At 41.0% G+C, this 21,296-nt stretch overlaps 1 pseudogene; it reads right to left on the minus strand.

The window, feature by feature from the left end:
- Positions 1-343: 343 nt before the first annotated feature.
- On the minus strand, positions 344-14,067 carry LOC121838987 (annotated as a pseudogene).
- Positions 14,068-21,296: the final 7,229 nt, after the last annotated feature.

The raw sequence follows: 21,296 nt of genomic DNA on the forward strand, positions 1-21,296 counted from the left end.
CAAGAAAAATACCAGGTGTAATGCAGGATGTCCTGAAACAAAGTTACTATATGGCCACTATGCTGCAGCACACTATGCATTAGGAAATGGACTGAGCAGATATCAAATTACACCCTAATCCCCAGACAGAAACCCTCCAAACATTCACACCATGTTCTTCTATGCAGTCAAGGTAAATGGCAACTAGGACATTTCCTTCTGTGAACTCATTCCCAAAGGTGAACAATGCTGTTAGGAGCCACTGAACAGACTAACCTTAGCTGGAAAGTGATGCCACAACTTTATTTCAGTTACTCAGATGCATTAACACAGTCAGACTAGAGGATGTTAAAACACTCATGTCTCTTCTCAGGGAGCCGTGAGAAGCAGGTTGAGTGGGAGAGAACGACCAAGTGTTGGTAAATCCACCAGTCTGACAATCTGTCAAAGTGTTGGCAAATCTACCAGTCTGAAAATCTGTCACAACAAAGTGTTGGACAAACTACCAGTCTAACAATCTGTCAAAGTGTTGGCAAATCTACAAGTGTGACAATGTATGGAGACATAAGAGGACTGTGTAGTTTGGTATCAAGTGTGTGTGTAATAGCTAACTTCTGCAGTAGGTTACTCTAGACAATCATCTCCAGCTGCCGTGCATACTCTATGACTTGTGAAGCCAGCTCGGTGGAGGGAGAGTTGACTTCCTCTGTCCTCTGCTGTTGGCTACTGAATGAGTAGTAACCACCTGGGCTCTGGGTCCAGCCCCGCTGTAACACACAGACACATATTTAATACGATGAGAGGTTCTGGGTCCAGCCTCGCTGTAACACACAGACACATATTTAATACAATGAGAGGTTCTGGGTCCAGCCCCGCTGTAACACACAGACACATATTTAATACAATGAGAGGTTCTGGGTCCAGCCTCGCTGTAACACACAGACACATATTTAATACGATGAGAGGTTCTGGGTCCAGCCCCGCTGTAAAACAGACGCATATTTAATACGATGAGAGGTTCTGGGTCCAGCCTCGCTGTAACACACAGACGCATATTTAATATGATGAGAGGTTCTGGGTCCAGCCCCGCTGTAACACACAGACACAACTGTAATATGATGAGAGGTTCTGGGTCCAGCCCCGCTGTAACACACAGACACAACTGTAATATGATGAGAGGTTCTGGGTCCAGCCCCGCTGTAACACACAGACACAACTGTAATATGATGAGAGGTTCTGGGTCCAGCCCCGCTGTAAAACAGACGCATATTTAATACGATGAGAGGTTCTGGGTCCAGCCTCGCTGTAACACACAGACACAACTGTAATATGATGAGAGGTTCTGGGTCCAGCCTCGCTGTAACACACAGACACAACTTTAATATGATGAGAGGTTCTGGGTCCAGCCCCGCTGTAACACACAGACACAACTTTAATATGATGAGAGGTTCTGGGTCCAGCCTCGCTGTAACACACAGACACAACTGTAATATGATGAGAGGTTCTGGGTCCAGCCTCGCTGTAACACACAGACACAACTTTAATATGATGAGAGGTTCTGGGTCCAGCCCCGCTGTAACACACAGACACAACTTTAATATGATGAGAGGTTCTGGGTCCAGCCTCGCTGTAACACACAGACACAACTGTAATATGATGAGACTGGACTAAACTCAAGTTCTAAGGATCGGCCGTTCTTTAAAGCTAACTCCTATGGTCCTTTGTCAAGCACAAACAGATTTTGAACCAGGCTAGTGTTCAGTAGGGTTACAACAGAGTAGAGCAGAAATTAACTAACCTTTAAACTCTGTCATGTTGTTTGGGCAGGAGAAGAAAAGCACTCTGGTAGCTTCATTGAAATGGATCTGTTTATAAGCCTTCTCTATGCACCCAGAAATATCATCACTGGAAAACACACACAAGGATCACACCATGCCATTGCTGGACCACAAGGATGACTCAATGAATCCATGCATCTGCCATTTCCAGACAATATCAATTCATCCAATGTCAGAAATCATTCGGTCTCTTACAGGATGGTGCTTAGCAGAATATCTATGAAGAAGGTGTAGCTCTCAGCAGGGATGTTACTGTAACAGTACTCTTCTTGCGTTGTGTACAATCAGTCATCGACACGGAACTCCAACATGTACCACCAGTCATGTAGATTTATTCTGATAGGAACAGCACAAAATTGCACATCATGCAATGCACGGCTCACCATCCAACTCTACACTCACGCACGCTGGTTTGGTGCTTGTTCACTGGGCTAGTTACCAAAATAATACAATTACAATATACAATATAATATCTTTAACAATGTACCTGATTGGGACAGCACAAAATTGCACGTCATGCAATGCACGGCTCACCATCCAACTCTGCACTCACGCACTGTACAAAATATATGAACCCCCCCACCAGACACGGTAAGTTGCTAGCTAGTACTGGCGGGAATTCTTTACAACAAAATGCACAACAAATATTCTCCAAAAACCACTGCATCTTATGTGTGATGTTCGAATAACATTTACAAACAATTTGATATAAATTGTACATTTAAATCATCACTTGAGAGTATAAAAATCACTTTTGATGTACAGTGCTTTGCAACCAACAACTTACCGCTGGTTTGGTGCTTGTTCACTGGGATGATTTTAACTGGAACATCCCCCCTCGTAAGCAATCTACGCAAACCAGCCAATAAGATGCCATGTTAAGTAGGTGAAGGCAAGACAAACTCAAACCAAAACCCCATTAGCTTAACAATAAGGTGGCAAGGGGAATCACCAACAGAACCCTGTTACATTACCTTTGGCCCGACACACTTTGTTGTAACTTCCTTCCATCAGGTACTGACATGAAGATAGTGAAAAGTTAAAAAGGCATTCTACAAGCCAGCTGGAATTGCCATGGTTCCACAAAGACAAAGAGAAAAGAACAAGCAAAGAAGCGATATACATATGGGTCATTACAGTAGAAGGTAGAGGCTCCTAATCCGTGACCTGATCTCTTATTTCTGAGGCTCTGAATACATGTGTGGAAATTAATTTCTGTCATTTTTCTCATGCCAAAACCGGATTAAATGCCAAAAAGATGACATTCTCAATGTCACTAGGGAAAACGCACACAAACCAAAAAAATGAAGCGCCACTACAAAGTCAAAACATTATTTAGTTCTGTACAATTTGCTTGATGTTGCGGACCAGTGACTTTGGTATATCGACATTAGCTAGCTAGCTTATGTAAACATGCTAGCGACTCGTCAGAATATGCTGCTACATAATAATCAGCTCTCATTAGCTAGTTACCTGGCTGGATAGAGTAGCAAGCGCCAGTCCAATGGAAACCGATGCAACCCTGCTGGCTAACAGCTAGCTAAATGAGCTCACTGGTCCCTATGAGAGTCAAGGCTTTATAAATTAAGTGCCATCGTGCAGAAAAATGAAAGAAAATACTGGTTGATGAGCTAGCTAAGTTAGCTACCATTGTGCGTGCACAAATGCATAACGAGTCAGTGACGACACATTGTATCAAAGTCAAGAAGGCATACAGAATGGACTGCCTCTGGGACTGGACTGCCCCATCTAGCTAGCTATCTAGTACAAGGGGGGTACAAAAATGCAGGTACAGAAGCGCATAGGTCATACAATTATATGTTCTTCTAGTCAATGGCAATACATGTTGCAAAGAAAATACCTGCATCAAATCTCTAGTTGTGTTGTTGTGCATAGGAAAGTGGACTCCTTAACATGTATTTATGTATTTATTAAGGATCCCCATTAGTTCCTGCCAAGGCAGCAGCTACTCTTCCTGGGGTTTATTATGGATCCCCTTTAGTTCCTGCCAAGGCAGCAGCTACTCTTCCTGGGGTTTATTATGGATTCCCATTAGTTCCTGCCAAGGCAGCAGCTACTCTTCCTGGGGTTTATTATGGATCCCCATTAGTTCCTGCCAAGGCAGCAGCTACTCTTCCTGGGGTTTATTATGGATCCCCATTAGTTCCTGCCAAGGCAGCAGCTACTCTTCCTGGGGTTTATTATGGATCCCCATTAGTTCCTGCCAAGGCAGCAGCTACTCTTCCTGGGGTTTATTATGGATCCCCATTAGTTCCTGCCAAGGCAGCAGCTATTCTTCCTGGGGTTTATTATGGATCCCCATTAGTTCCTGCCAAGGCAGCAGCTACTCTTCCTGGGGTTTATTATGGATCCCCTTTAGTTCCTGCCAAGGCAGCAGCTACTCTTCCTGGGGTTTATTATGGATCCCCATTAGTTCCTGCCAAGGCAGCAGCTACTCTTCCTGGGGTTTATTATGGATCCCCATTAGTTCCTGCCAAGGCAGCAACTACTCTTCCTGGGGTTTATTATGGATCCCCTTTAGTTCCTGCCAAGGCAGCAGCTACTCTTCCTGGGGTTTATTATGGATCCCCATTAGTTCCTGCCAAGGCAGCAGCTATTCTTCCTGGGGTTTATTATGGATCCCCATTAGTTCCTACCAAGGCAGCAGCTACTCTTCCTGGGGTTTATTATGGATCCCCATTAGTTCCTGCCAAGGCAGCAGCTACTCTTCCTGGGGTTTATTATGGATCCCCATTAGTTCCTGCCAAGGCAGCAGCTACTCTTCCCTGGGTTTATTATGGATCCCCATTAGTTCCTGCCAAGGCAGCAGCTACTCTTCCTGGGGTTTATTATGGATCCCCATTAGTTCCTGCCAAGGCAGAAGCTATTCTTCCTGGGGTTTATTATGGATCCCCATTAGTTCCTGCCAAGGCAGCAGCTACTCTTCCTGGGGTTTATTATGGATCCCCTTTAGTTCCTGCCAAGTCAGCAGCTACTCTTCCTGGGGTTTATTATGGATCCCCTTTAGTTCGTGCCAAGGCAGCAGCTACTCTTCCTGGGATCCAGCAACACCAAGGCAGTTATGAAATGTAATGTTACATTTTTACCCAATACATTCATTGTGTTCCCTCAGAGCACTAGTCTACTACCACATAGCGTTACCTCAGACCACTACTACCACATATCAACAATACATTCATTGTGTTCCCTCAGAGCACCACTCTACTACCACATATCTACAATACATTGTGTTACCTCAGACCACTACTACCACATATCAACAATACATTCATTGTGTTCCCTCAGAGCACCACTCTACTACCACATATCAACAATACATTCATTGTGTTCCCTCAGACCACTACTCTACTACCACATATCTACAATACATTGTGTTACCTCAGACCACTACTACCACATATCAACAATACATTCATTGTGTTCCCTCAGAGCACCACTCTACTACCACATATCTACAATACATTGTGTTACCTCAGACCACTACTACCACATATCAACAATACATTCATTGTGTTCCCTCAGAGCACCACTCTACTACCACATATCTACAATACATTGTGTTACCTCAGACCACTACTACCACATATCAACAATACATTCATTGTGTTCCCTCAGAGCACCACTCTACTACCACATATCTACAATACATTGTGTTACCTCAGACCACTACTACCACATATCAACAATACATTCATTGTGTTCCCTCAGACCACTACTCTACTACCACATATCTACAATACATTGTGTTACCTCAGACCACTACTACCACATATCAACAATACATTCATTGTGTTCCCTCAGAGCACTACTCTACTACCACATATCTACAATACATTGTGTTACCTCAGACCACTACTACCACATATCAACAATACATTCATTGTGTTCCCTCAGACCACTACTCTACTACCACATATCTACAATACATTGTGTTACCTCAGACCACTACTACCACATATCAACAATACATTCATTGTGTTCCTCAGAGCACCACTCTACTACCACATATCTACAATACATTGTGTTACCTCAGACCACTACTACCACATATCAACAATACATTCATTGTGTTCCCTCAGAGCACCACTCTACTACCACATATCTACAATACATTGTGTTACCTCAGACCACTACTACCACATATCAACAATACATTCATTGTGTTCCCTCAGACCACTACTCTACTACCACATATCTACAATACATTGTGTTACCTCAGACCACTACTACCACATATCAACAATACATTCATTGTGTTCCCTCAGAGCACCACTCTACTACCACATATCTACAATACATTGTGTTACCTCAGACCACTACTACCACATATCAACAATACATTCATTGTGTTCCCTCAGAGCACCACTCTACTACCACATATCTACAATACATTGTGTTACCTCAGACCACTACTACCACATATCAACAATACATTCATTGTGTTCCCTCAGACCACTACTCTACTACCACATATCTACAATACATTGTGTTACCTCAGACCACTACTACCACATATCAACAATACATTCATTGTGTTCCCTCAGAGCACTACTCTACTACCACATATCTACAATACATTGTGTTACCTCAGACCACTACTACCACATATCAACAATACATTCATTGTGTTCCCTCAGACCACTACTCTACTACCACATATCTACAATACATTGTGTTACCTCAGACCACTACTACCACATATCAACAATACATTCATTGTGTTCCCTCAGAGCACCACTCTACTACCACATATCTACAATACATTGTGTTACCTCAGACCACTACTACCACATATCAACAATACATTCATTGTGTTCCCTCAGAGCACCACTCTACTACCACATATCTACAATACATTGTGTTACCTCAGACCACTACTACCACATATCAACAATACATTCATTGTGTTCCCTCAGAGCACCACTCTACTACCACATATCTACAATACATTGTGTTCCCTCAGACCACTACTACCACATATCAACAATACATTCATTGTGTTCCCTCAGAGCACCACTCTACTACCACATATCAACAATACATTCATTGTGTTACCTCAGACCACTACTACCACATATCAACAATACATTCATTGTGTTCCCTCAGACCACTACTCTACTACCACATATCTACAATACATTGTGTTACCTCAGACCACTACTACCACATATCAACAATACATTCATTGTGTTCCCTCAGAGCACTACTCTACTACCACATATCTACAATACATTGTGTTACCTCAGACCACTACTACCACATATCAACAATACATTCATTGTGTTCCCTCAGACCACTACTCTACTACCACATATCTACAATACATTGTGTTACCTCAGACCACTACTACCACATATCAACAATACATTCATTGTGTTCCCTCAGAGCACCACTCTACTACCACATATCTACAATACATTGTGTTACCTCAGACCACTACTACCACATATCAACAATACATTCATTGTGTTCCCTCAGAGCACCACTCTACTACCACATATCTACAATACATTGTGTTACCTCAGACCACTACTACCACATATCAACAATACATTCATTGTGTTCCCTCAGAGCACCACTCTACTACCACATATCTACAATACATTGTGTTACCTCAGACCACTACTACCACATATCAACAATACATTCATTGTGTTCCCTCAGAGCACCACTCTACTACCACATATCAACAATACATTCATTGTGTTCCCTCAGACCACTACTCTACTACCACATATCTACAATACATTGTGTTACCTCAGACCACTACTACCACATATCAACAATACATTCATTGTGTTCCCTCAGAGCACTACTCTACTACCACATATCTACAATACATTGTGTTACCTCAGACCACTACTACCACATATCAACAATACATTCATTGTGTTCCCTCAGACCACTACTCTACTACCACATATCAACAATACATTCATTGTGTTCCCTCAGAGCACTACTCTACTACCACATATCTACAATACATTGTGTTCCCTCAGACCACTACTCTACTACCACATATCTACAATACATTGTGTTCCCTCAGAGCACCACTCTACTACCACATATCTACAATACATTGTGTTACCTCAGACCACTACTACCACATATCAACAATACATTCATTGTGTTCCCTCAGAGCACTACTCTACTACCACATATCTACAATACATTGTGTTCCCTCAGAGCACCACTCTACTACCACATATCAACAATACATTCATTGTGTTCCCTCAGACCACTACTCTACTACCACATATCAACAATACATTCATTGTGTTCCCTCAGAGCACTACTCTACTACCACATATCTACAATACATTGTGTTACCTCAGACCACTACTACCACATATCAACAATACATTCATTGTGTTCCCTCAGACCACTACTCTACTACCACATATCTACAATACATTGTGTTACCTCAGACCACTACTACCACATATCAACAATACATTCATTGTGTTCCCTCAGAGCACCACTCTACTACCACATATCTACAATACATTGTGTTACCTCAGACCACTACTACCACATATCAACAATACATTCATTGTGTTCCTCAGAGCACCACTCTACTACCACACATCTACAATACATTGTGTTACCTCAGACCACTACTACCACATATCAACAATACATTCATTGTGTTCCCTCAGAGCACCACTCTACTACCACATATCTACAATACATTGTGTTACCTCAGACCACTACTACCACATATCAACAATACATTCATTGTGTTCCCTCAGAGCACCACTCTACTACCACATATCAACAATACATTCATTGTGTTCCCTCAGACCACCACTCTACTACCACATATCAACAATACATTCATTGTGTTCCCTCAGACCACTACTCTACTACCACATATCTACAATACATTGTGTTACCTCAGACCACTACTACCACATATCAACAATACATTCATTGTGTTCCCTCAGACCACTACTCTACTACCACATATCTACAATACATTGTGTTACCTCAGACCACTACTACCACATATCAACAATACATTCATTGTGTTCCCTCAGACCACTACTCTACTACCACATATCAACAATACATTCATTGTGTTACCTCAGACCACTACTACCACATATCAACAATACATTCATTGTGTTCCCTCAGACCACCACTCTACTACCACATATCAACAATACATTCATTGTGTTCCCTCAGACCACTACTACCACATATCAACAATACATTCATTGTGTTCCCTCAGACCACTACTCTACTACCACATATCTACAATACATTGTGTTACCTCAGACCACTACTACCACATATCAACAATACATTCATTGTGTTCCCTCAGACCACTACTCTACTACCACATATCTACAATACATTGTGTTACCTCAGACCACTACTACCACATATCAACAATACATTCATTGTGTTCCCTCAGACCACTACTCTACTACCACATATCTACAATACATTGTGTTACCTCAGACCACTACTACCACATATCAACAATACATTCATTGTGTTCCCTCAGACCACTACTCTACTACCACATATCTACAATACATTGTGTTACCTCAGACCACTACTACCACATATCAACAATACATTCATTGTGTTCCCTCAGAGCACCACTCTACTACCACATATCTACAATACATTGTGTTACCTCAGACCACTACTACCACATATCAACAATACATTCATTGTGTTCCCTCAGAGCACCACTCTACTACCACACATCTACAATACATTGTGTTACCTCAGACCACTACTACCACATATCAACAATACATTCATTGTGTTCCCTCAGAGCACCACTCTACTACCACATATCTACAATACATTGTGTTACCTCAGACCACTACTACCACATATCAACAATACATTCATTGTGTTCCCTCAGAGCACCACTCTACTACCACATATCTACAATACATTGTGTTCCCTCAGACCACTACTACCACATATCAACAATACATTCATTGTGTTCCCTCAGACCACTACTCTACTACCACATATCTACAATACATTGTGTTCCCTCAGACCACTACTACCACATATCAACAATACATTCATTGTGTTCCCTCAGACCACTACTCTACTACCACATATCTACAATACATTCATTGTGTTACCTCAGACCACTACTACCACATATCAACAATACATTCATTGTGTTCCCTCAGACCACTACTCTACTACCACATATCTACAATACATTGTGTTACCTCAGACCACTACTACCACATATCAACAATACATTCATTGTGTTCCCTCAGAGCACCACTCTACTACCACATATCTACAATACATTGTGTTACCTCAGACCACTACTACCACATATCAACAATACATTCATTGTGTTCCCTCAGACCACTACTCTACTACCACATATCTACAATACATTGTGTTACCTCAGACCACTACTACCACATATCAACAATACATTCATTGTGTTCCCTCAGACCACTACTCTACTACCACATATCTACAATACATTGTGTTACCTCAGACCACTACTACCACATATCAACAATACATTCATTGTGTTCCCTCAGACCACTACTCTACTACCACATATCTACAATACATTGTGTTACCTCAGACCACTACTACCACATATCAACAATACATTCATTGTGTTCCCTCAGACCACTACTCTACTACCACATATCTACAATACATTGTGTTACCTCAGACCACTACTACCACATATCAACAATACATTCATTGTGTTCCCTCAGACCACTACTCTACTACCACATATCTACAATACATTGTGTTACCTCAGACCACTACTACCACATATCAACAATACATTCATTGTGTTCCCTCAGACCACTACTCTACTACCACATATCTACAATACATTGTGTTACCTCAGACCACTACTACCACATATCAACAATACATTCATTGTGTTCCCTCAGAGCACCACTCTACTACCACATATCTACAATACATTGTGTTACCTCAGACCACTACTACCACATATCAACAATACATTCATTGTGTTCCCTCAGAGCACCACTCTACTACCACACATCTACAATACATTGTGTTACCTCAGACCACTACTACCACATATCAACAATACATTCATTGTGTTCCCTCAGAGCACCACTCTACTACCACATATCTACAATACATTGTGTTACCTCAGACCACTACTACCACATATCAACAATACATTCATTGTGTTCCCTCAGAGCACCACTCTACTACCACATATCTACAATACATTCATTGTGTTCCCTCAGACCACTACTACCACATATCAACAATACATTCATTGTGTTCCCTCAGACCACTACTCTACTACCACATATCTACAATACATTGTGTTACCTCAGACCACTACTACCACATATCAACAATACATTCATTGTGTTCCCTCAGACCACTACTCTACTACCACATATCTACAATACATTGTGTTCCCTCAGACCACTACTACCACATATCAACAATACATTCATTGTGTTCCCTCAGACCACTACTCTACTACCACATATCTACAATACATTGTGTTACCTCAGACCACTACTACCACATATCAACAATACATTCATTGTGTTCCCTCAGAGCACCACTCTACTACCACATATCTACAATACATTGTGTTACCTCAGACCACTACTACCACATATCAACAATACATTCATTGTGTTCCCTCAGACCACTACTCTACTACCACATATCTACAATACATTGTGTTACCTCAGACCACTACTACCACATATCAACAATACATTCATTGTGTTCCCTCAGACCACTACTACCACATATCTACAATACATTGTGTTCCCTCAGAGCACCACTCTACTACCACATATCTACAATACATTCATTGTGTTCCCTCAGAGCACCACTCTACTACCACATATCTACAATACATTCATTGTGTTCCCTCAGACCACTACTACCACATATCTACAATACATTCATTGTGTTCCCTCAGACCACTACTACCACATATCTACAATACATTCATTGTGTTCCCTCAGACCACTACTACCACATATCTACAATACATTCATTGTGTTCCCTCAGACCACTACTACCACATATCTACAATACATTGTGTTACCTCAGACCACTACTACCACATATCAACAATACATTCATTGTGTTCCCTCAGAGCACCACTCTACTACCACATATCTACAATACATTGTGTTACCTCAGACCACTACTACCACATATCAACAATACATTCATTGTGTTCCCTCAGACCACTACTCTACTACCACATATCTACAATACATTCATTGTGTTCCCTCAGACCACTACTCTACTACCACATATCTACAATACATTCATTGTGTTCCCTCAGACCACTACTCTACTACCACATATCTACAATACATTCATTGTGTTCCCTCAGACCACTACTACCACATATCAACAATACATTCATTGTGTTCCCTCAGACCACCACTCTACTACCACATATCTACAATACATTCATTGTGTTCCCTCAGACCACTACTACCACATATCAACAATACATTCATTGTGTTCCCTCAGACCACTACTACCACATATCAACAATACATTCATTGTGTTCCCTCAGACCACTACTACCACATATCTACAGTAGAACATCCATGTGTTTATGGAGCGTGTCTAATCATGTGTGTGTGTGTCTTCACAGTCCCCACTGATTCAGAAGCTGTATTTTTATCTGTTCTTTAAATCTAATTCTACCTCTTGCATCAGTTACCTGATGTGGAATACAGTTCCATGTAGTCATGGCTCTATGTAGCACTGTGTGCCTTCCATAATCTGTTCTGGACTTGGGGACTGTGAAGAGACTTCTGGTGGCATGTCTTGTGGGGTATGCATAGGTGTCCGAGCTGTGTGCTTGTAGTTTAAACAGACAGCTTGGTGCATTCAGCATGTCAACGCCTCTTACAAAAACAAATAGTTATGAAGTTAGTCTCTCCTCCATTTTGAGCCATGAGAGATGTGCATGCATATTATTAATGTTAGCTCTCCGAGGACATTTAAGGGCCAGCCGTGCTGCCCTGTTCTGAGCCAAGCTGTGAAGGAGGAATACACATTTATGATTGGTCGTGACTGAGGATGAAACACCCGGTGACCACTAGATGTCCTCATATACCCAGATTTAGATCAAAGATTTTTCATTAGAGCTGTGTGAATGTCAAAAGCCCATTCAATGTACTTTGGGGGTATTTACAATCATCTTTCATTTTCAGACTCAGCAGGTGTGGGCATCCATATTTCAGATCATTCAGATCACATGAATGGTTTCATGTGAGCTTCGTTGCATCCCCTGTCTTAAAGTGGAAGAAGGTATTTGATATCACAAAGTATGCTGGATTTCCCTTTCTCGTTTAGTTAGCCCCACCTCACCCCAGAAATGCAAATCAGTTTACAGAGAAAATCCATAGATGTATGTATGTGTCTAACAAACCATAAGTGTTCTCCAAAATGGGTGGCTTTTGACCATTGTATTGGATTCCACATGTCTTAGTCAATGGTGGGAAGAAGTTTGGTCTTATGTCAGATGTTGGGTACTATATTTGTTGAATATTATGTGAATCTTTAAATTAAAAAGGCCAATTTGGGCGCAATCAATTAGCTTCACTTCTCATAGATCAAATTATATATCAACAAAATAATTGTTGGTGGAATGCTGTTCTTATCTATTTCTAACAGAAAACAATTTCCATACAATCTGAGATTAGTGTCAAAATCCTTTCTCTTGTGTTTTTGAGGTGGAACGACCCAGTTAAAACATTGAACTAGAAGTCAATGAAAGCCAGAATATGACTCTTGGGGAGAGGATGAGGGTACATGTCTGAAGCAGCAGAGGTCACCTGCTCTAAGGAGATGTTGATCTGGATGTCTCTCCAGCTCTGTTTGGAACTGACACACGGTTCTGGGACAGCAGAAAGATTAGGTGCAGACCCAGCAGCTGGAGCATGTAGGCCGACTCTGGCAACTCATCCCTGGATGGAGCAGCAGGAGCATGTAGACCGACTCTGGCAACTCATCCCTGTATGGAGCAGCAGGAGCATGTAGGCCGACTCTGGCAACTCATCCCTGGATAGAGTGTGAGACACTGATCTAGTTGATTGAACAAGCTCAGGTTGAGATGCTCTGTGGATAGAGTGCCTTCAGAAAGTATTCACACTTTGACTTTACACATTTTGTTGTTTTACTGCCTAAATGTAACATTACATTTAGATTTGTTACTGGCTTACACACAATACCCCATAATGTCAAAGTGTTCGTCAACATTTTTACGAATTAATTATAAATGAAAAGCTGAAATGTCTTGAGTCAATAAGTATTGTCATGACTACACTTGAGGATCCAAGGGCTCAGATCAGATTGGCAATGGTTGACAAATAACCAGGCCCTCTCTCACCCACAGAAGAGAGGAGGGGGGGTTGGGCCAACTTTTGACACCTCACACCCGGTTGTAAATTTTATGTAGCAGAGACTCTCTCTCTTTAGTATCAACCAAAGGAATGAGTTTGTTCACAGACACTTTTGCCCACGCACAACTCTAACATCCAAAAGGTGAACACTGGAACAATATTCCTAACATCAGAACATGGGGAATGATGAGAGATGGTCTATGGAAAGCTATGGTATATGGTATAACGAAAATACTGTAACTTGAAAAGTATACACACTGTATATGTTAGGTTTTCATCTTATATGTTGTGGTGAGACATGAAACATGAACATATTTTTGTTAAGAACATAGTTTTAATGATACTTTGCACCAGTAAGTAGCCTCGCCCCGAGGGAGCTCAGAGATCATGTCAGGATGATGGAATGCCCCTTTTACACAGAGTGCATAAAGGATTGGAAGAGAAATTAGCATCAGACCAGAAAGACATGAGACCGTGGTACACGTGTTTGAAATGGTTAGACCTTAACCTCAATACGAGGTGAAGAAGATGAACTCACCAGATTAGACCCGAACATTGCCAGGCTGCAGCTGTGCATGTAAAGTGATTCAAACTCTGACTGACTATCCACACGAGCTAAGAACAAGTTCTGAACAAAGATACTACCGATGACCGAACATCTAAGGAGGGCATTGTGACCTCTGGGGGACAACCCCCTTTCAAGAAGGCATGGTTTCAACAGAGATAGATGATGAACGACTGCATTCAAACACATAAATGCATTCATGACTTCTTCTCCCAAACAGGCGGTGGTTCGTGTGGAAAGTAAATGGTTACTGTGAGCGTAGTTTCCAAATGTACGATAAGTGATCTTTGTCTCCCTCTCTCTACCCCTTTTTTGGTAAACAAGCAGTCATCTGTCAGTCCACCAGGGACCTTTGTCTCATGTAAGTGTGTATTCTGTGCTATTTAGTTACAGTAGCTGGTAAATAAATATTAAAACCAATTTGTGTGGTACAGAATGATCAGTAAAACTGGGGTTTTTGCAGATCAAAGAAGGTTGAGGTAATGATTAATAAGTGACTTATCGATATAACTTATATATCTAGAGTTTTTTTTATATTGATATGAAGTGCCATAACACCCCAAGAATGATCCGTATTGATACGATGTGCCATAACTTGTGACCAATAAAAACGGAGATATTGGGCACCCTTGTTTATTTCAAGGGCTAATATCAAATATCTGAGTTTCCATGGGATAATTTAACAGAGCTGTTACTATTATGAAGTGTCTTAATTACACTTTGAAAATATTGACCAAAGGTCAACAAATAAAATAAAGATATCTTCCATAATGTGCTCATTGTAGTCTATCAAGTCCAATACTAGTTGGACATTATTACATATAAACTCAGCAAAAAAAAGAAAGAAAATAAATAGCCCTTTTTCAGGACCCTGTCTTTCAAAGATAATTTGTAAAAATCCAAATAACTTCACAGATCTTCATTGTAAAGGTTTAAATTCTGTTTTCCCATGCTTGTTCAATGACCCATAAACAATTAATGAACATGCACCTGTGCAACGGTCGATAAGACACTAACAGCTTACAGATGGTAGACAATTAAGGTCACAGTTATGAAAACTTAGGACACTAATGAGGCCTTTCTACTGACTCTGAAAAACACCAAAAGAAATATGCCCAGGGTCCCTACTCATCTGTGTGAACATGCCTTAGGCATGCTGCAAGGAGGCATGAGGACTGCAGATGTTGCCAGGGCAATAAATTACAATGTCCGTACTGTGAGACACCTAAGACAGTGCTACAGGGAGACAGGACGGACAGCTGATCATCCTCGCAGTAGCAGACCACGTGTAACAACAGGAAAAAAATGTTTTGAGGTCATTGGATTTTCCAATGCTTTTCTATGGGGAAGCCAAATTATTAGGACCCAGATTGCAGTTCCTATGGGTTCCACTAGAGGTTAACAGCCTTTAGAAATTGTTCTATGTTGTTGTTTTTTTTTTAAATGAAGAAGTAGTCTTACTCTTTCTAAGTGTCACTCAGGTGGCCTCCAGTCTTTTCGTGAGCGTGAATGAAGGTGCGCTCTGTGTTGTTTTTCTCCAGTAAACAGTTTATTCAGTCTTAAATTTTATCGATGATTTACATTTTAGGGTACCTGAGGTTGGATTAGAAACGTTGTTTGAAATGTTTGGACCAAGTCTACAGGTAACTTATTAGATCCTTTGTAGGCATGTTGGGCGAGTTGGAACCGGTATATTTCTGAATCAAACGCGCCAAATAAATATACATTTTTGGGATATAAAGAAGGACTTTATTGAACTAAACAACCATTCATTGTGTAACTGAGACCTTTGGGATTACAAAAAGCTGAAGATCTTCAAAGGTAAGCGATTTATTTTATCGCTATTTCTGACTTTCGTGATGCCTCTGTTTGGTTGGAAAATGTTTTTCATGCTTTTGTATGCATGCTTGTGTATGCCTTACAATAAGCAAATATTCACCCATAGTTAGTGTTTAGTTTTTCCAGTCCAGGTCAGCCTTTCTCATTCAAAGTGTTTTTGTAAATTCTTTACAATAAAAGGCTGCTTTTCACCTGGCAATTAGGCAGTATTTAGGCCTACAAGTTCTGTTTGAGTTAGACTGGATCTCTCTCAAATGTTCTGATTTGGTCACATTCCTTTCCCATCAATGATCACTCTTGCAACGACAAAGAATGCTGTTTTCCCTGCATTTCAAACTGCAGCGGCCACAGGTTCTGACTGTCTACAGATCCTCAGTGAACTTACATTTTCGCTTGATGAGGAACTCACAGTTCTTTCCTCACCTCCAGAGAAGATCCTGTGTAGATCTGTTGGTGAACTGGATGATGGTTGTCCTCGGACTCGTCTTGATCCTTGACTCTTCCCAAACAATGAACGATGTCCACATTTTCCTGAAGTTTGGCTTTTGATCAGGAATGACAGCTCCACAGATGTCAACAACTTCAACAACAACAATGTCGTCACGCACCTGCTCTGGTATTCCGTGGAGCCTCAGGTTCAGACTGGTTTCTCTCTGCCTTATTTACCTTTTGATCAATTTGATCAAACTGAGGTCAATTTGTTAACCGCAATAATTGCGTGATGTAATTTATTGGCAGGTTGTGGAAGCTGCATGCTTGTCTTTTCTATTCCGAGGATGTGTGCTCATCCTGTCATATTTACCTAACCTTTATTGAACTGTTATAGCTAATATATAAGGCATGTTGTGTTGAAGTTAATGCACCTGGCTAGAGATTATTTGGCTGGGGTTCAATACTTGCTATAGTTATTATTTTTGCACTCCCAAAAGTAACACAAGCCTAATACAAGATATATAAAGTAATGAGTTACCATTTTAGAAAATCATGGGACATATAGTCCTTGGTATTTTATGTCAATCATATTGCTACTACAGCCTATAACTGATGCTTAATGGTCTTATGCTGCCATCTATTGGAAATATTTAGCAATTACAAATTATTACTTCACATAAAAATATTGAATAGGCAGCTGAGAAAGACTATTTTTCATATGAAATCCTGATATTAGTCTAAAACCTATGAATTCCTGAGATTAGTCTGCCCCACTTATCCCAGTTGCTGGACTTTCACACAGAGGTTACTAGGTCACACCCAGTTCAAACCACATCTGAAAAATAAAACGTCAAATGTGGCTTGTTTATCAAGTGTTCTGCCTTGCAATAATACATTTCATAAAATAACTAATAATAAAAAACAAAATGCTTATTTAGGTTTGATTTAAAAAATATATATAATCTAAATTATATTATATTAGCCCTTCGTACATCAGCTGATATCTCAAAGAGCTGTACAGAAACCCAGCCTAAAACCCCAAACAGCAAGCAATGCAGGTGTAGAAGCACGGTGGCTAGGAAAAACTCCCTAGAAAGGCCAAAACCTAGGAAGAAACCAGGCTATGTGGGGTGGCCAGTCCTCTTCTGGCTGTGCCGGGTAGAGATTATAACAGAACATGGCCAAGATGTTCAAATGTTCATAAATGACCAGCATGGTCAAATAATAATAATCACAGGCAGAACAGTTGAATCTGGAGCAGCAGCACAGCCAGGTTGACTGGGGACAGCAATGAGTCATGATGTCAGGTAGTCCTGAGGCATGGTCCTAGGGCTCAGGTCCTCCGAGAGAGAGAAAGAAAGAGAGAAAGAGAGAATTAGAGAGGGCATACTTAAATTCGCACAGGACACCGGATAGGACAGGAGAAGTACTCCACATATAACAAACTGACCCTAGCCCCCCCGACACATAAACTACTGCAGCATAAATACTGAAGGCTGAGACAGGAGGAGTCAGGAGACACTGTGGCCCCATCCGAGGACACCCCCGGACAGTGCCAAACAGGAAGGATATAACCCCACCCACTTTGCCAAAGCACAGCCCCCACACCACTAGAGGGATATCTTCAACCACCAACTTACCATCCTGAGACAAGGCCGAGTATAGCCCACAAAGATCTCCGCCACGGCACAACCCAAGGGGGGGCGCCAACCCAACTACAATGGTATTTACTAAGATAATATTATTACTAAAATAGTTTCTAAAAGTCTTCTAGGCAACCCTACCCTAGTATTAGGGGTTAGGGTTAAGGATCAAATAAGTTACACCTAGGGTTAGGGGTTAGGGTTAAAATAGGTAATACGTAGGTTTAGGGTTTAAGGCAACAACAAAAAACAGTATGGGTTTAGAGCTCTCTTGCCCATCCATGTGGCCTTCTGCGGGTACTTCATACCTCATTCGAAACTTTTAAAATATATATTTTTATTATTATTATGGAAACAAATTCAAAAACAGAAATATACAAACAAGAGTACATAAATCTAACAGACAGGGGTATTACATATTGAGATACATTTTCAATTTGTCAAACTTTCATGGTGCTTATTGCTTTTATGTTTTTATATTTACTGATAGAATGTAAATGTTATTTTGAAATTGTCTTAAATAATTTTCAGAGGGATAGGCCAACAAGTGATAGGTTTCAGTAGAATTGGATTTTTATCAATGTTATCAACTGTACTGCAGGGGTGGAATGTAAATCACAGAAAATGTAGGTTGTGGTAGCAGGTGTGTGAGACTTGACATCAGAAGAGTTACAGGGTGTGTTAAGTGGTGGTGTCCCATCCTTTCAGGTTGTTGGCCTGAGGTAGGACTAAATATATTTAAATAATGGAGTAGGGTGGTGTCCCATCCTTTCAGGTTGTTGGCCTGAGGTAGGACTAAATATATTTCAATAGTGGAGTAGGGTGATGTCCCATCCTTTCAGGTTGTTGGCCTGAGGTAGGACTAAATATATTTCAATAGTGGAGTAGGGTGATGTCCCATCCTTTCAGGTTGTTCGCCTGAGGTAGGACTAAATATATTTAAATAGTGGAGTAGGGTGATGTCCCATCCTTTCAGGTTGTTGGCCTGAGGTAGGACTAAATATATTTAAATAGTGGAGTAGGGTGATGTCCAATCCTTTCAGGTTGTTGGCCTGAGGTAGGACTAAATATATTTCAATAGTGGAGTAGGGTGATGTCCCATCCTTTCAGGTTGTTGGCCTGAGGTAGGACTAAATATATTTAAATAGTGGAGTAGGGTGATGTCCCATCCTTTCAGGTTGTTGGCCTGAGGTAGGACTAAATATATTTCAATAGTGGAGTAGGGTGATGTCCCATCCTTTCAGGTTGTTTTCCTGAGGTAGGACTAAATATATTTAAATAGTGGAGTAGGGTGATGTCCCATCCTTTCAGGTTGTTGGCCTGAGGTAGGACTAAATATATTTAAATAGTGGAGTAGGGTGATGTCCCATCCTTTCAGGTTGTTCGCCTGAGGTAGGACTAAATATATTTCAATAGTGGAGTAGGGTGATGTCCCATCCTTTCAGGTTGTTGGCCTGAGGTAGGACTAAATATATTTCAATAGTGGAGTAGGGTGATGTCCCATCATTTCAGGTTGTTGGCCTGAGGTAGGACTAAATATATTTCAATAGTGGAGTAGGGTGATGTCCCATCCTTTCAGGTTGTTGGCCTGAGGTAGGACTAAATATATTTCAATAGTGGAGTAGGGTGATGTCCCATCCTTTCAGGTTGTTGGCCTGAGGTAGGACTAAATATATTTCAATAGTGGAGTAGGGTGATGTCCCATCCTTTCAGGTTGTTGGCCTGAGGTAGGACTAAATATATTTAAATAGTGGAGTAGGGTGATGTCCCATCCTTTCAGGTTGTTGGCCTGAGGTAGGACTAAATAGATTTAAATAGTGGAGTAGGGTGATGTCCCATCCTTTCAGGTTGTTGGCCTGAGGTAGGACTAAATATATTTCAATAGTGGAGTAGGGTGATGTCCCATCCTTTCAGGTTGTTGGCCTGAGGTAGGACTAAATATATTTAAATAGTGGAGTAGGGTGATGTCCCATCCTTTCAGGTTGTTGGCCTGAGGTAGGACTAAATATATTTCAATAGTGGAGTAGGGTGATGTCCCATCCTTTCAGGTTGTTGGCCTGAGGTAGGACTAAATATATTTCAATAGTGGAGTAGGGTGATGTCCCATCCTTTCAGGTTGTTGGCCTGAGGACTAAATATATTTCAATAGTGGAGTAGGGTGATGTCCCATCCTTTCAGGTTGTTGGCCTGAGGTAGGACTAAATATATTTCAATAGTGGAGTAGGGTGATGTCCCATCCTTTCAGGTTGTTGGCCTGAGGTAGGACTAAATATATTTCAATAGTGGAGTAGGGTGATGTCCCATCCTTTCAGGTTGTTGGCCTGAGGTAGGACTAAATATATTTAAATAGTGGAGTAGGGTGATGTCCCATCCTTTCAGGTTGTTGGCCTGAGGTAGGACTAAATATATTTAAATAGTGGAGTAGGGTGATGTCCCATCCTTTCAGGTTGTTGGCCTGAGGTAGGACTAAATATATTTCAATAGTGGAGTAGGGTGATGTCCCATCCTTTCAGGTTGTTGGCCTGAGGTAGGACTAAATATATTTCAATAGTGGAGTAGGGTGATGTCCCATCCTTTCAGGTTG

This window comes from Oncorhynchus tshawytscha, linkage group LG13 (assembly GCF_018296145.1).
Source record: "Oncorhynchus tshawytscha isolate Ot180627B linkage group LG13, Otsh_v2.0, whole genome shotgun sequence".
Classification (NCBI taxonomy): Eukaryota; Metazoa; Chordata; class Actinopteri; order Salmoniformes; family Salmonidae; genus Oncorhynchus; species Oncorhynchus tshawytscha.